General features: G+C 60.6%; 15 non-coding genes across 15 annotated transcripts; all 15 read right to left on the bottom strand.

Annotated features, from left to right (window-relative positions):
* Positions 1 to 435: 435 nt before the first annotated feature.
* On the bottom strand, positions 436 to 599 carry LOC138278522 (U1 spliceosomal RNA). The gene has a single exon (XR_011200744.1). It is a non-coding gene; the product is annotated as a U1 spliceosomal RNA (small nuclear RNA).
* Positions 600 to 1454: 855 nt separating this feature from the next.
* Positions 1455 to 1618, bottom strand: LOC138278520 (U1 spliceosomal RNA). The gene has a single exon (XR_011200743.1). It is a non-coding gene; the product is annotated as a U1 spliceosomal RNA (small nuclear RNA).
* Positions 1619 to 2473: 855 nt separating this feature from the next.
* On the bottom strand, positions 2474 to 2637 carry LOC138278519 (U1 spliceosomal RNA). Its single transcript, XR_011200742.1, has one exon. It is a non-coding gene; the product is annotated as a U1 spliceosomal RNA (small nuclear RNA).
* An 855-nt stretch (positions 2638 to 3492) lies between these two features.
* On the bottom strand, positions 3493 to 3656 carry LOC138278518 (U1 spliceosomal RNA). The gene has a single exon (XR_011200741.1). It is a non-coding gene; the product is annotated as a U1 spliceosomal RNA (small nuclear RNA).
* Positions 3657 to 4511: 855 nt separating this feature from the next.
* Positions 4512 to 4675, bottom strand: LOC138278517 (U1 spliceosomal RNA). Its single transcript, XR_011200740.1, has one exon. It is a non-coding gene; the product is annotated as a U1 spliceosomal RNA (small nuclear RNA).
* An 855-nt stretch (positions 4676 to 5530) lies between these two features.
* LOC138278516 (U1 spliceosomal RNA) lies at positions 5531 to 5694 on the bottom strand. Its single transcript, XR_011200739.1, has one exon. It is a non-coding gene; the product is annotated as a U1 spliceosomal RNA (small nuclear RNA).
* An 855-nt stretch (positions 5695 to 6549) lies between these two features.
* LOC138278515 (U1 spliceosomal RNA) lies at positions 6550 to 6713 on the bottom strand. The gene has a single exon (XR_011200738.1). It is a non-coding gene; the product is annotated as a U1 spliceosomal RNA (small nuclear RNA).
* An 855-nt stretch (positions 6714 to 7568) lies between these two features.
* On the bottom strand, positions 7569 to 7732 carry LOC138278514 (U1 spliceosomal RNA). The gene has a single exon (XR_011200737.1). It is a non-coding gene; the product is annotated as a U1 spliceosomal RNA (small nuclear RNA).
* Positions 7733 to 8587: 855 nt separating this feature from the next.
* Positions 8588 to 8751, bottom strand: LOC138278512 (U1 spliceosomal RNA). The gene has a single exon (XR_011200735.1). It is a non-coding gene; the product is annotated as a U1 spliceosomal RNA (small nuclear RNA).
* Positions 8752 to 9606: 855 nt separating this feature from the next.
* Positions 9607 to 9770, bottom strand: LOC138278511 (U1 spliceosomal RNA). The gene has a single exon (XR_011200734.1). It is a non-coding gene; the product is annotated as a U1 spliceosomal RNA (small nuclear RNA).
* Positions 9771 to 10625: 855 nt separating this feature from the next.
* LOC138278510 (U1 spliceosomal RNA) lies at positions 10626 to 10789 on the bottom strand. Its single transcript, XR_011200733.1, has one exon. It is a non-coding gene; the product is annotated as a U1 spliceosomal RNA (small nuclear RNA).
* Positions 10790 to 11644: 855 nt separating this feature from the next.
* Positions 11645 to 11808, bottom strand: LOC138278509 (U1 spliceosomal RNA). The gene has a single exon (XR_011200732.1). It is a non-coding gene; the product is annotated as a U1 spliceosomal RNA (small nuclear RNA).
* Positions 11809 to 12663: 855 nt separating this feature from the next.
* LOC138278508 (U1 spliceosomal RNA) lies at positions 12664 to 12827 on the bottom strand. Its single transcript, XR_011200731.1, has one exon. It is a non-coding gene; the product is annotated as a U1 spliceosomal RNA (small nuclear RNA).
* An 855-nt stretch (positions 12828 to 13682) lies between these two features.
* LOC138278507 (U1 spliceosomal RNA) lies at positions 13683 to 13846 on the bottom strand. Its single transcript, XR_011200730.1, has one exon. It is a non-coding gene; the product is annotated as a U1 spliceosomal RNA (small nuclear RNA).
* An 855-nt stretch (positions 13847 to 14701) lies between these two features.
* On the bottom strand, positions 14702 to 14865 carry LOC138278506 (U1 spliceosomal RNA). Its single transcript, XR_011200729.1, has one exon. It is a non-coding gene; the product is annotated as a U1 spliceosomal RNA (small nuclear RNA).
* Between the last annotated feature and the right edge of the window lie 123 nt (positions 14866 to 14988).

Genomic DNA, 14988 nt, shown 5'->3' with positions numbered 1-14988 from the left:
GCCAGGGAAAAGGCCTGCCGGGGAGCAGTGTTTCGCGCCCTGAGCCCCTCACGCCTTCCCGAACGCTCCCAAACGCGGCAGAACCCTCGCCGGGCAGAGCCCTCGCCGGGCCCAGGCCTGGTGGCCTCAGCCATAGTCTTGGCCCCAGAAGGCAAGGGTGAGGACTACAGGCTGACAGCCGGTCCACAAGCCCAGGGGCTTAGCTGAGAGGGACAGACCTGTCACCTAGCCAGGGCCTACTTTCCTCTCTCTGGATAGGTCCCCTGAGTGGGAGGCGGCAGCTATCCCAGCACTCCCCAGGCTCCTGAATTTGCATGCCTCTTCCCCTTGCCCAGCCCCATTTCCAGCCTGCTGCAGCACCCAGAAGGAAGCTGGAGAGACAGCTAAGGGTGCTCCAGAGTGGTTTTTCTTGTTGCCTTTCTTGATACCAGAGATCAGGGGAAAGCGCGAACGCAGTCCCCCACTACCAGAAATTATGCAGTCGAGTATCCCGCATTTGGGGACATCGCAGGGGTCAGCACATCCGAAGTGCAATGGATGAGCCTCACCCTGGGAGAACCACCTTCGTGATCATGGTGTCTCCCCTGCCAGGTAAGTATGAGTTGGAAGGGGACAGGGCAAGGGGGGCCCGCTTGGCATCTCCCTGCAGAGCGAGGGTGGCATCCACAGAGGCAAGGCCTGAGGCGGGGCAGAGCATGGGCGTGGGGGCGCAAAGTGACCAGCCAAGGCCCCGCAGACCCTTTGGGCAAAGCCGTTGCCTACCCAAAGCTGCTTCCCAGAAGCCTCGGCCGGCCGGCCAGTGAAATTTACATGACCACGCCATCCAGCAGAGCCAATCAGGGCCTTGCTTTCAGGATCCTCTCCATTGCTGAGAATTTGGGCAAGGGTAGAGTACAGCATGCTGACAGGTGGGCTCGCCAGGTGGAAAGAAGGCCCAGAAGCAGAGTTGGAGGCTTCTGAGCCTACAGAACTGCCACTAAGCCCTACTCTAGGGCTAGGCAGTGCTTTTGTTGGCCAAAGCCAGGGAAAAGGCCTGCCGGGGAGCAGTGTTTCGCGCCCTGAGCCCCTCACGCCTTCCCGAACGCTCCCAAACGCGGCAGAACCCTCGCCGGGCAGAGCCCTCGCCGGGCCCAGGCCTGGTGGCCTCAGCCATAGTCTTGGCCCCAGAAGGCAAGGGTGAGGACTACAGGCTGACAGCCGGTCCACAAGCCCAGGGGCTTAGCTGAGAGGGACAGACCTGTCACCTAGCCAGGGCCTACTTTCCTCTCTCTGGATAGGTCCCCTGAGTGGGAGGCGGCAGCTATCCCAGCACTCCCCAGGCTCCTGAATTTGCATGCCTCTTCCCCTTGCCCAGCCCCATTTCCAGCCTGCTGCAGCACCCAGAAGGAAGCTGGAGAGACAGCTAAGGGTGCTCCAGAGTGGTTTTTCTTGTTGCCTTTCTTGATACCAGAGATCAGGGGAAAGCGCGAACGCAGTCCCCCACTACCAGAAATTATGCAGTCGAGTATCCCGCATTTGGGGACATCGCAGGGGTCAGCACATCCGAAGTGCAATGGATGAGCCTCACCCTGGGAGAACCACCTTCGTGATCATGGTGTCTCCCCTGCCAGGTAAGTATGAGTTGGAAGGGGACAGGGCAAGGGGGGCCCGCTTGGCATCTCCCTGCAGAGCGAGGGTGGCATCCACAGAGGCAAGGCCTGAGGCGGGGCAGAGCATGGGCGTGGGGGCGCAAAGTGACCAGCCAAGGCCCCGCAGACCCTTTGGGCAAAGCCGTTGCCTACCCAAAGCTGCTTCCCAGAAGCCTCGGCCGGCCGGCCAGTGAAATTTACATGACCACGCCATCCAGCAGAGCCAATCAGGGCCTTGCTTTCAGGATCCTCTCCATTGCTGAGAATTTGGGCAAGGGTAGAGTACAGCATGCTGACAGGTGGGCTCGCCAGGTGGAAAGAAGGCCCAGAAGCAGAGTTGGAGGCTTCTGAGCCTACAGAACTGCCACTAAGCCCTACTCTAGGGCTAGGCAGTGCTTTTGTTGGCCAAAGCCAGGGAAAAGGCCTGCCGGGGAGCAGTGTTTCGCGCCCTGAGCCCCTCACGCCTTCCCGAACGCTCCCAAACGCGGCAGAACCCTCGCCGGGCAGAGCCCTCGCCGGGCCCAGGCCTGGTGGCCTCAGCCATAGTCTTGGCCCCAGAAGGCAAGGGTGAGGACTACAGGCTGACAGCCGGTCCACAAGCCCAGGGGCTTAGCTGAGAGGGACAGACCTGTCACCTAGCCAGGGCCTACTTTCCTCTCTCTGGATAGGTCCCCTGAGTGGGAGGCGGCAGCTATCCCAGCACTCCCCAGGCTCCTGAATTTGCATGCCTCTTCCCCTTGCCCAGCCCCATTTCCAGCCTGCTGCAGCACCCAGAAGGAAGCTGGAGAGACAGCTAAGGGTGCTCCAGAGTGGTTTTTCTTGTTGCCTTTCTTGATACCAGAGATCAGGGGAAAGCGCGAACGCAGTCCCCCACTACCAGAAATTATGCAGTCGAGTATCCCGCATTTGGGGACATCGCAGGGGTCAGCACATCCGAAGTGCAATGGATGAGCCTCACCCTGGGAGAACCACCTTCGTGATCATGGTGTCTCCCCTGCCAGGTAAGTATGAGTTGGAAGGGGACAGGGCAAGGGGGGCCCGCTTGGCATCTCCCTGCAGAGCGAGGGTGGCATCCACAGAGGCAAGGCCTGAGGCGGGGCAGAGCATGGGCGTGGGGGCGCAAAGTGACCAGCCAAGGCCCCGCAGACCCTTTGGGCAAAGCCGTTGCCTACCCAAAGCTGCTTCCCAGAAGCCTCGGCCGGCCGGCCAGTGAAATTTACATGACCACGCCATCCAGCAGAGCCAATCAGGGCCTTGCTTTCAGGATCCTCTCCATTGCTGAGAATTTGGGCAAGGGTAGAGTACAGCATGCTGACAGGTGGGCTCGCCAGGTGGAAAGAAGGCCCAGAAGCAGAGTTGGAGGCTTCTGAGCCTACAGAACTGCCACTAAGCCCTACTCTAGGGCTAGGCAGTGCTTTTGTTGGCCAAAGCCAGGGAAAAGGCCTGCCGGGGAGCAGTGTTTCGCGCCCTGAGCCCCTCACGCCTTCCCGAACGCTCCCAAACGCGGCAGAACCCTCGCCGGGCAGAGCCCTCGCCGGGCCCAGGCCTGGTGGCCTCAGCCATAGTCTTGGCCCCAGAAGGCAAGGGTGAGGACTACAGGCTGACAGCCGGTCCACAAGCCCAGGGGCTTAGCTGAGAGGGACAGACCTGTCACCTAGCCAGGGCCTACTTTCCTCTCTCTGGATAGGTCCCCTGAGTGGGAGGCGGCAGCTATCCCAGCACTCCCCAGGCTCCTGAATTTGCATGCCTCTTCCCCTTGCCCAGCCCCATTTCCAGCCTGCTGCAGCACCCAGAAGGAAGCTGGAGAGACAGCTAAGGGTGCTCCAGAGTGGTTTTTCTTGTTGCCTTTCTTGATACCAGAGATCAGGGGAAAGCGCGAACGCAGTCCCCCACTACCAGAAATTATGCAGTCGAGTATCCCGCATTTGGGGACATCGCAGGGGTCAGCACATCCGAAGTGCAATGGATGAGCCTCACCCTGGGAGAACCACCTTCGTGATCATGGTGTCTCCCCTGCCAGGTAAGTATGAGTTGGAAGGGGACAGGGCAAGGGGGGCCCGCTTGGCATCTCCCTGCAGAGCGAGGGTGGCATCCACAGAGGCAAGGCCTGAGGCGGGGCAGAGCATGGGCGTGGGGGCGCAAAGTGACCAGCCAAGGCCCCGCAGACCCTTTGGGCAAAGCCGTTGCCTACCCAAAGCTGCTTCCCAGAAGCCTCGGCCGGCCGGCCAGTGAAATTTACATGACCACGCCATCCAGCAGAGCCAATCAGGGCCTTGCTTTCAGGATCCTCTCCATTGCTGAGAATTTGGGCAAGGGTAGAGTACAGCATGCTGACAGGTGGGCTCGCCAGGTGGAAAGAAGGCCCAGAAGCAGAGTTGGAGGCTTCTGAGCCTACAGAACTGCCACTAAGCCCTACTCTAGGGCTAGGCAGTGCTTTTGTTGGCCAAAGCCAGGGAAAAGGCCTGCCGGGGAGCAGTGTTTCGCGCCCTGAGCCCCTCACGCCTTCCCGAACGCTCCCAAACGCGGCAGAACCCTCGCCGGGCAGAGCCCTCGCCGGGCCCAGGCCTGGTGGCCTCAGCCATAGTCTTGGCCCCAGAAGGCAAGGGTGAGGACTACAGGCTGACAGCCGGTCCACAAGCCCAGGGGCTTAGCTGAGAGGGACAGACCTGTCACCTAGCCAGGGCCTACTTTCCTCTCTCTGGATAGGTCCCCTGAGTGGGAGGCGGCAGCTATCCCAGCACTCCCCAGGCTCCTGAATTTGCATGCCTCTTCCCCTTGCCCAGCCCCATTTCCAGCCTGCTGCAGCACCCAGAAGGAAGCTGGAGAGACAGCTAAGGGTGCTCCAGAGTGGTTTTTCTTGTTGCCTTTCTTGATACCAGAGATCAGGGGAAAGCGCGAACGCAGTCCCCCACTACCAGAAATTATGCAGTCGAGTATCCCGCATTTGGGGACATCGCAGGGGTCAGCACATCCGAAGTGCAATGGATGAGCCTCACCCTGGGAGAACCACCTTCGTGATCATGGTGTCTCCCCTGCCAGGTAAGTATGAGTTGGAAGGGGACAGGGCAAGGGGGGCCCGCTTGGCATCTCCCTGCAGAGCGAGGGTGGCATCCACAGAGGCAAGGCCTGAGGCGGGGCAGAGCATGGGCGTGGGGGCGCAAAGTGACCAGCCAAGGCCCCGCAGACCCTTTGGGCAAAGCCGTTGCCTACCCAAAGCTGCTTCCCAGAAGCCTCGGCCGGCCGGCCAGTGAAATTTACATGACCACGCCATCCAGCAGAGCCAATCAGGGCCTTGCTTTCAGGATCCTCTCCATTGCTGAGAATTTGGGCAAGGGTAGAGTACAGCATGCTGACAGGTGGGCTCGCCAGGTGGAAAGAAGGCCCAGAAGCAGAGTTGGAGGCTTCTGAGCCTACAGAACTGCCACTAAGCCCTACTCTAGGGCTAGGCAGTGCTTTTGTTGGCCAAAGCCAGGGAAAAGGCCTGCCGGGGAGCAGTGTTTCGCGCCCTGAGCCCCTCACGCCTTCCCGAACGCTCCCAAACGCGGCAGAACCCTCGCCGGGCAGAGCCCTCGCCGGGCCCAGGCCTGGTGGCCTCAGCCATAGTCTTGGCCCCAGAAGGCAAGGGTGAGGACTACAGGCTGACAGCCGGTCCACAAGCCCAGGGGCTTAGCTGAGAGGGACAGACCTGTCACCTAGCCAGGGCCTACTTTCCTCTCTCTGGATAGGTCCCCTGAGTGGGAGGCGGCAGCTATCCCAGCACTCCCCAGGCTCCTGAATTTGCATGCCTCTTCCCCTTGCCCAGCCCCATTTCCAGCCTGCTGCAGCACCCAGAAGGAAGCTGGAGAGACAGCTAAGGGTGCTCCAGAGTGGTTTTTCTTGTTGCCTTTCTTGATACCAGAGATCAGGGGAAAGCGCGAACGCAGTCCCCCACTACCAGAAATTATGCAGTCGAGTATCCCGCATTTGGGGACATCGCAGGGGTCAGCACATCCGAAGTGCAATGGATGAGCCTCACCCTGGGAGAACCACCTTCGTGATCATGGTGTCTCCCCTGCCAGGTAAGTATGAGTTGGAAGGGGACAGGGCAAGGGGGGCCCGCTTGGCATCTCCCTGCAGAGCGAGGGTGGCATCCACAGAGGCAAGGCCTGAGGCGGGGCAGAGCATGGGCGTGGGGGCGCAAAGTGACCAGCCAAGGCCCCGCAGACCCTTTGGGCAAAGCCGTTGCCTACCCAAAGCTGCTTCCCAGAAGCCTCGGCCGGCCGGCCAGTGAAATTTACATGACCACGCCATCCAGCAGAGCCAATCAGGGCCTTGCTTTCAGGATCCTCTCCATTGCTGAGAATTTGGGCAAGGGTAGAGTACAGCATGCTGACAGGTGGGCTCGCCAGGTGGAAAGAAGGCCCAGAAGCAGAGTTGGAGGCTTCTGAGCCTACAGAACTGCCACTAAGCCCTACTCTAGGGCTAGGCAGTGCTTTTGTTGGCCAAAGCCAGGGAAAAGGCCTGCCGGGGAGCAGTGTTTCGCGCCCTGAGCCCCTCACGCCTTCCCGAACGCTCCCAAACGCGGCAGAACCCTCGCCGGGCAGAGCCCTCGCCGGGCCCAGGCCTGGTGGCCTCAGCCATAGTCTTGGCCCCAGAAGGCAAGGGTGAGGACTACAGGCTGACAGCCGGTCCACAAGCCCAGGGGCTTAGCTGAGAGGGACAGACCTGTCACCTAGCCAGGGCCTACTTTCCTCTCTCTGGATAGGTCCCCTGAGTGGGAGGCGGCAGCTATCCCAGCACTCCCCAGGCTCCTGAATTTGCATGCCTCTTCCCCTTGCCCAGCCCCATTTCCAGCCTGCTGCAGCACCCAGAAGGAAGCTGGAGAGACAGCTAAGGGTGTTCCAGAGTGGTTTTTCTTGTTGCCTTTCTTGATACCAGAGATCAGGGGAAAGCGCGAACGCAGTCCCCCACTACCAGAAATTATGCAGTCGAGTATCCCGCATTTGGGGACATCGCAGGGGTCAGCACATCCGAAGTGCAATGGATGAGCCTCACCCTGGGAGAACCACCTTCGTGATCATGGTGTCTCCCCTGCCAGGTAAGTATGAGTTGGAAGGGGACAGGGCAAGGGGGGCCCGCTTGGCATCTCCCTGCAGAGCGAGGGTGGCATCCACAGAGGCAAGGCCTGAGGCGGGGCAGAGCATGGGCGTGGGGGCGCAAAGTGACCAGCCAAGGCCCCGCAGACCCTTTGGGCAAAGCCGTTGCCTACCCAAAGCTGCTTCCCAGAAGCCTCGGCCGGCCGGCCAGTGAAATTTACATGACCACGCCATCCAGCAGAGCCAATCAGGGCCTTGCTTTCAGGATCCTCTCCATTGCTGAGAATTTGGGCAAGGGTAGAGTACAGCATGCTGACAGGTGGGCTCGCCAGGTGGAAAGAAGGCCCAGAAGCAGAGTTGGAGGCTTCTGAGCCTACAGAACTGCCACTAAGCCCTACTCTAGGGCTAGGCAGTGCTTTTGTTGGCCAAAGCCAGGGAAAAGGCCTGCCGGGGAGCAGTGTTTCGCGCCCTGAGCCCCTCACGCCTTCCCGAACGCTCCCAAACGCGGCAGAACCCTCGCCGGGCAGAGCCCTCGCCGGGCCCAGGCCTGGTGGCCTCAGCCATAGTCTTGGCCCCAGAAGGCAAGGGTGAGGACTACAGGCTGACAGCCGGTCCACAAGCCCAGGGGCTTAGCTGAGAGGGACAGACCTGTCACCTAGCCAGGGCCTACTTTCCTCTCTCTGGATAGGTCCCCTGAGTGGGAGGCGGCAGCTATCCCAGCACTCCCCAGGCTCCTGAATTTGCATGCCTCTTCCCCTTGCCCAGCCCCATTTCCAGCCTGCTGCAGCACCCAGAAGGAAGCTGGAGAGACAGCTAAGGGTGCTCCAGAGTGGTTTTTCTTGTTGCCTTTCTTGATACCAGAGATCAGGGGAAAGCGCGAACGCAGTCCCCCACTACCAGAAATTATGCAGTCGAGTATCCCGCATTTGGGGACATCGCAGGGGTCAGCACATCCGAAGTGCAATGGATGAGCCTCACCCTGGGAGAACCACCTTCGTGATCATGGTGTCTCCCCTGCCAGGTAAGTATGAGTTGGAAGGGGACAGGGCAAGGGGGGCCCGCTTGGCATCTCCCTGCAGAGCGAGGGTGGCATCCACAGAGGCAAGGCCTGAGGCGGGGCAGAGCATGGGCGTGGGGGCGCAAAGTGACCAGCCAAGGCCCCGCAGACCCTTTGGGCAAAGCCGTTGCCTACCCAAAGCTGCTTCCCAGAAGCCTCGGCCGGCCGGCCAGTGAAATTTACATGACCACGCCATCCAGCAGAGCCAATCAGGGCCTTGCTTTCAGGATCCTCTCCATTGCTGAGAATTTGGGCAAGGGTAGAGTACAGCATGCTGACAGGTGGGCTCGCCAGGTGGAAAGAAGGCCCAGAAGCAGAGTTGGAGGCTTCTGAGCCTACAGAACTGCCACTAAGCCCTACTCTAGGGCTAGGCAGTGCTTTTGTTGGCCAAAGCCAGGGAAAAGGCCTGCCGGGGAGCAGTGTTTCGCGCCCTGAGCCCCTCACGCCTTCCCGAACGCTCCCAAACGCGGCAGAACCCTCGCCGGGCAGAGCCCTCGCCGGGCCCAGGCCTGGTGGCCTCAGCCATAGTCTTGGCCCCAGAAGGCAAGGGTGAGGACTACAGGCTGACAGCCGGTCCACAAGCCCAGGGGCTTAGCTGAGAGGGACAGACCTGTCACCTAGCCAGGGCCTACTTTCCTCTCTCTGGATAGGTCCCCTGAGTGGGAGGCGGCAGCTATCCCAGCACTCCCCAGGCTCCTGAATTTGCATGCCTCTTCCCCTTGCCCAGCCCCATTTCCAGCCTGCTGCAGCACCCAGAAGGAAGCTGGAGAGACAGCTAAGGGTGCTCCAGAGTGGTTTTTCTTGTTGCCTTTCTTGATACCAGAGATCAGGGGAAAGCGCGAACGCAGTCCCCCACTACCAGAAATTATGCAGTCGAGTATCCCGCATTTGGGGACATCGCAGGGGTCAGCACATCCGAAGTGCAATGGATGAGCCTCACCCTGGGAGAACCACCTTCGTGATCATGGTGTCTCCCCTGCCAGGTAAGTATGAGTTGGAAGGGGACAGGGCAAGGGGGGCCCGCTTGGCATCTCCCTGCAGAGCGAGGGTGGCATCCACAGAGGCAAGGCCTGAGGCGGGGCAGAGCATGGGCGTGGGGGCGCAAAGTGACCAGCCAAGGCCCCGCAGACCCTTTGGGCAAAGCCGTTGCCTACCCAAAGCTGCTTCCCAGAAGCCTCGGCCGGCCGGCCAGTGAAATTTACATGACCACGCCATCCAGCAGAGCCAATCAGGGCCTTGCTTTCAGGATCCTCTCCATTGCTGAGAATTTGGGCAAGGGTAGAGTACAGCATGCTGACAGGTGGGCTCGCCAGGTGGAAAGAAGGCCCAGAAGCAGAGTTGGAGGCTTCTGAGCCTACAGAACTGCCACTAAGCCCTACTCTAGGGCTAGGCAGTGCTTTTGTTGGCCAAAGCCAGGGAAAAGGCCTGCCGGGGAGCAGTGTTTCGCGCCCTGAGCCCCTCACGCCTTCCCGAACGCTCCCAAACGCGGCAGAACCCTCGCCGGGCAGAGCCCTCGCCGGGCCCAGGCCTGGTGGCCTCAGCCATAGTCTTGGCCCCAGAAGGCAAGGGTGAGGACTACAGGCTGACAGCCGGTCCACAAGCCCAGGGGCTTAGCTGAGAGGGACAGACCTGTCACCTAGCCAGGGCCTACTTTCCTCTCTCTGGATAGGTCCCCTGAGTGGGAGGCGGCAGCTATCCCAGCACTCCCCAGGCTCCTGAATTTGCATGCCTCTTCCCCTTGCCCAGCCCCATTTCCAGCCTGCTGCAGCACCCAGAAGGAAGCTGGAGAGACAGCTAAGGGTGCTCCAGAGTGGTTTTTCTTGTTGCCTTTCTTGATACCAGAGATCAGGGGAAAGCGCGAACGCAGTCCCCCACTACCAGAAATTATGCAGTCGAGTATCCCGCATTTGGGGACATCGCAGGGGTCAGCACATCCGAAGTGCAATGGATGAGCCTCACCCTGGGAGAACCACCTTCGTGATCATGGTGTCTCCCCTGCCAGGTAAGTATGAGTTGGAAGGGGACAGGGCAAGGGGGGCCCGCTTGGCATCTCCCTGCAGAGCGAGGGTGGCATCCACAGAGGCAAGGCCTGAGGCGGGGCAGAGCATGGGCGTGGGGGCGCAAAGTGACCAGCCAAGGCCCCGCAGACCCTTTGGGCAAAGCCGTTGCCTACCCAAAGCTGCTTCCCAGAAGCCTCGGCCGGCCGGCCAGTGAAATTTACATGACCACGCCATCCAGCAGAGCCAATCAGGGCCTTGCTTTCAGGATCCTCTCCATTGCTGAGAATTTGGGCAAGGGTAGAGTACAGCATGCTGACAGGTGGGCTCGCCAGGTGGAAAGAAGGCCCAGAAGCAGAGTTGGAGGCTTCTGAGCCTACAGAACTGCCACTAAGCCCTACTCTAGGGCTAGGCAGTGCTTTTGTTGGCCAAAGCCAGGGAAAAGGCCTGCCGGGGAGCAGTGTTTCGCGCCCTGAGCCCCTCACGCCTTCCCGAACGCTCCCAAACGCGGCAGAACCCTCGCCGGGCAGAGCCCTCGCCGGGCCCAGGCCTGGTGGCCTCAGCCATAGTCTTGGCCCCAGAAGGCAAGGGTGAGGACTACAGGCTGACAGCCGGTCCACAAGCCCAGGGGCTTAGCTGAGAGGGACAGACCTGTCACCTAGCCAGGGCCTACTTTCCTCTCTCTGGATAGGTCCCCTGAGTGGGAGGCGGCAGCTATCCCAGCACTCCCCAGGCTCCTGAATTTGCATGCCTCTTCCCCTTGCCCAGCCCCATTTCCAGCCTGCTGCAGCACCCAGAAGGAAGCTGGAGAGACAGCTAAGGGTGCTCCAGAGGGGTTTTTCTTGTTGCCTTTCTTGATACCAGAGATCAGGGGAAAGCGCGAACGCAGTCCCCCACTACCAGAAATTATGCAGTCGAGTATCCCGCATTTGGGGACATCGCAGGGGTCAGCACATCCGAAGTGCAATGGATGAGCCTCACCCTGGGAGAACCACCTTCGTGATCATGGTGTCTCCCCTGCCAGGTAAGTATGAGTTGGAAGGGGACAGGGCAAGGGGGGCCCGCTTGGCATCTCCCTGCAGAGCGAGGGTGGCATCCACAGAGGCAAGGCCTGAGGCGGGGCAGAGCATGGGCGTGGGGGCGCAAAGTGACCAGCCAAGGCCCCGCAGACCCTTTGGGCAAAGCCGTTGCCTACCCAAAGCTGCTTCCCAGAAGCCTCGGCCGGCCGGCCAGTGAAATTTACATGACCACGCCATCCAGCAGAGCCAATCAGGGCCTTGCTTTCAGGATCCTCTCCATTGCTGAGAATTTGGGCAAGGGTAGAGTACAGCATGCTGACAGGTGGGCTCGCCAGGTGGAACGAAGGCCCAGAAGCAGAGTTGGAGGCTTCTGAGCCTACAGAACTGCCACTAAGCCCTACTCTAGGGCTAGGCAGTGCTTTTGTTGGCCAAAGCCAGGGAAAAGGCCTGCCGGGGAGCAGTGTTTCGCGCCCTGAGCCCCTCACGCCTTCCCGAACGCTCCCAAACGCGGCAGAACCCTCGCCGGGCAGAGCCCTCGCCGGGCCCAGGCCTGGTGGCCTCAGCCATAGTCTTGGCCCCAGAAGGCAAGGGTGAGGACTACAGGCTGACAGCCGGTCCACAAGCCCAGGGGCTTAGCTGAGAGGGACAGACCTGTCACCTAGCCAGGGCCTACTTTCCTCTCTCTGGATAGGTCCCCTGAGTGGGAGGCGGCAGCTATCCCAGCACTCCCCAGGCTCCTGAATTTGCATGCCTCTTCCCCTTGCCCAGCCCCATTTCCAGCCTGCTGCAGCACCCAGAAGGAAGCTGGAGAGACAGCTAAGGGTGCTCCAGAGTGGTTTTTCTTGTTGCCTTTCTTGATACCAGAGATCAGGGGAAAGCGCGAACGCAGTCCCCCACTACCAGAAATTATGCAGTCGAGTATCCCGCATTTGGGGACATCGCAGGGGTCAGCACATCCGAAGTGCAATGGATGAGCCTCACCCTGGGAGAACCACCTTCGTGATCATGGTGTCTCCCCTGCCAGGTAAGTATGAGTTGGAAGGGGACAGGGCAAGGGGGGCCCGCTTGGCATCTCCCTGCAGAGCGAGGGTGGCATCCACAGAGGCAAGGCCTGAGGCGGGGCAGAGCATGGGCGTGGGGGCGCAAAGTGACCAGCCAAGGCCCCGCAGACCCTTTGGGCAAAGCCGTTGCCTACCCAAAGCTGCTTCCCAGAAGCCTCGGCCGGCCGGCCAGTGAAATTTACATGACCACGCCATCCAGCAGAGCCAATCAGGGCCTTGCTTTCAGGATCCTCTCCATTGCTGAGAATTTGGGCAAGGGTAGAGTACAGCATGCTGACAGGTGGGCTCGCCAGGTGGAAAGAAGGCCCAGAAGCAGAGTTGGAGGCTTCTGAGCCTACAGAACTGCCACTAAGCCCTACTCTAGGGCTAGGCAGTGCTTTTGTTGGCCAAAGCCAGGGAAAAGGCCTGCCGGGGAGCAGTGTTTCGCGCCCTGAGCCCCTCACGCCTTCCCGAACGCTCCCAAACGCGGCAGAACCCTCGCCGGGCAGAGCCCTCGCCGGGCCCAGGCCTGGTGGCCTCAGCCATAGTCTTGGCCCCAGAAGGCAAGGGTGAGGACTACAGGCTGACAGCCGGTCCACAAGCCCAGGGGCTTAGCTGAGAGGGACAGACCTGTCACCTAGCCAGGGCCTACTTTCCTCTCTCTGGATAGGTCCCCTGAGTGGGAGGCGGCAGCTATCCCAGCACTCCCCAGGCTCCTGAATTTGCATGCCTCTTCCCCTTGCCCAGCCCCATTTCCAGCCTGCTGCAGCACCCAGAAGGAAGCTGGAGAGACAGCTAAGGGTGCTCCAGAGGGGTTTTTCTTGTTGCCTTTCTTGATACCAGAGATCAGGGGAAAGCGCGAACGCAGTCCCCCACTACCAGAAATTATGCAGTCGAGTATCCCGCATTTGGGGACATCGCAGGGGTCAGCACATCCGAAGTGCAATGGATGAGCCTCACCCTGGGAGAACCACCTTCGTGATCATGGTGTCTCCCCTGCCAGGTAAGTATGAGTTGGAAGGGGACAGGGCAAGGGGGGCCCGCTTGGCATCTCCCTGCAGAGCGAGGGTGGCATCCACAGAGGCAAGGCCTGAGGCGGGGCAGAGCATGGGCGTGGGGGCGCAAAGTGACCAGCCAAGGCCCCGCAGACCCTTTGGGCAAAGCCGTTGCCTACCCAAAGCTGCTTCCCAGAAGCCTCGGCCGGCCGGCCAGTGAAATTTACATGACCACGCCATCCAGCAGAGCCAATCAGGGCCTTGCTTTCAGGATCCTCTCCATTGCTGAGAATTTGGGCAAGGGTAGAGTACAGCATGCTGACAGGTGGGCTCGCCAGGTGGAAAGAAGGCCCAGAAGCAGAGTTGGAGGCTTCTGAGCCTACAGAACTGCCACTAAGCCCTACTCTAGGGCTAGGCAGTGCTTTTGTTGGCCAAAGCCAGGGAAAAGGCCTGCCGGGGAGCAGTGTTTCGCGCCCTGAGCCCCTCACGCCTTCCCGAACGCTCCCAAACGCGGCAGAACCCTCGCCGGGCAGAGCCCTCGCCGGGCCCAGGCCTGGTGGCCTCAGCCATAGTCTTGGCCCCAGAAGGCAAGGGTGAGGACTACAGGCTGACAGCCGGTCCACAAGCCCAGGGGCTTAGCTGAGAGGGACAGACCTGTCACCTAGCCAGGGCCTACTTTCCTCTCTCTGGATAGGTCCCCTGAGTGGGAGGCGGCAGCTATCCCAGCACTCCCCAGGCTCCTGAATTTGCATGCCTCTTCCCCTTGCCCAGCCCCATTTCCAGCCTGCTGCAGCACCCAGAAGGAAGCTGGAGAGACAGCTAAGGGTGCTCCAGAGGGGTTTTTCTTGTTGCCTTTCTTGATACCAGAGATCAGGGGAAAGCGCGAACGCAGTCCCCCACTACCAGAAATTATGCAGTCGAGTATCCCGCATTTGGGGACATCGCAGGGGTCAGCACATCCGAAGTGCAATGGATGAGCCTCACCCTGGGAGAACCACCTTCGTGATCATGGTGTCTCCCCTGCCAGGTAAGTATGAGTTGGAAGGGGACAGGGCAAGGGGGGCCCGCTTGGCATCTCCCTGCAGAGCGAGGGTGGCATCCACAGAGGCAAGGCCTGAGGCGGGGCAGAGCATGGGCGTGGGGGCGCAAAGTGACCAGCCAAGGCCCCGCAGACCCTTTGGGCAAAGCCGTTGCCTACCCAAAGCTGCTTCCCAGAAGCCTCGGCCGGCCGGCCAGTGAAATTTACATGACCACGCCATCCAGCAGAGCCAATCAGGGCCTTGCTTTCAGGATCCTCTCCATTGCTGAGAATTTGGGCAAGGGTAGAGTACAGCATGCTGACAGGTGGGCTCGCCAGGTGGAACGAAGGCCCAGAAGCAGAGTTGGAGGCTTCTGAGCCTACAGAACTGCCACTAAGCCCTACTCTAGGGCTAGGCAGTGCTTTTGTTGGCCAAAGCCAGGGAAAAGGCCTGCCGGGGAGCAGTGTTTCGCGCCCTGAGCCCCTCACGCCTTCCCGAACGCTCCCAAACGCGGCAGAACCCTCGCCGGGCAGAGCCCTCGCCGGGCCCAGGCCTGGTGGCCTCAGCCATAGTCTTGGCCCCAGAAGGCAAGGGTGAGGACTACAGGCTGACAGCCGGTCCACAAGCCCAGGGGCTTAGCTGAGAGGGACAGACCTGTCACCTAGCCAGGGCCTACTTTCCTCTCTCTGGATAGGTCCCCTGAGTGGGAGGCGGCAGCTATCCCAGCACTCCCCAGGCTCCTGAATTTGCATGCCTCTTCCCCTTGCCCAGCCCCATTTCCAGCCTGCTGCAGCACCCAGAAGGAAGCTGGAGAGACAGCTAAGGGTGCTCCAGAGGGGTTTTTCTTGTTGCCTTTCTTGATACCAGAGATCAGGGGAAAGCGCGAACGCAGTCCCCCACTACCAGAAATTATGCAGTCGAGTATCCCGCATTTGGGGACATCGCAGGGGTCAGCACATCCGAAGTGCAATGGATGAGCCTCACCCTGGGAGAACCACCTTCGTGATCATGGTGTCTCCCCTGCCAGGTAAGTATGAGTTGGAAGGGGACAGGGCAAGGGGGGCCCGCTTGGCATCTCCCTGCAGAGCGAGGGTGGCATCCACAGAGGCAAGGCCTGAGGCGGGGCAGAGCATGGGCGTGGGGGCGCAAAGTGACCAG

This window comes from Pleurodeles waltl, unplaced genomic scaffold, assembly GCF_031143425.1.
Source record: "Pleurodeles waltl isolate 20211129_DDA unplaced genomic scaffold, aPleWal1.hap1.20221129 scaffold_500, whole genome shotgun sequence".
NCBI lineage: Eukaryota > Metazoa > Chordata > Amphibia > Caudata > Salamandridae > Pleurodeles > Pleurodeles waltl.
The sequence above is the reverse complement of the archived record's forward strand: the minus strand, read 5'-3'. Positions and strand labels throughout refer to the sequence as shown.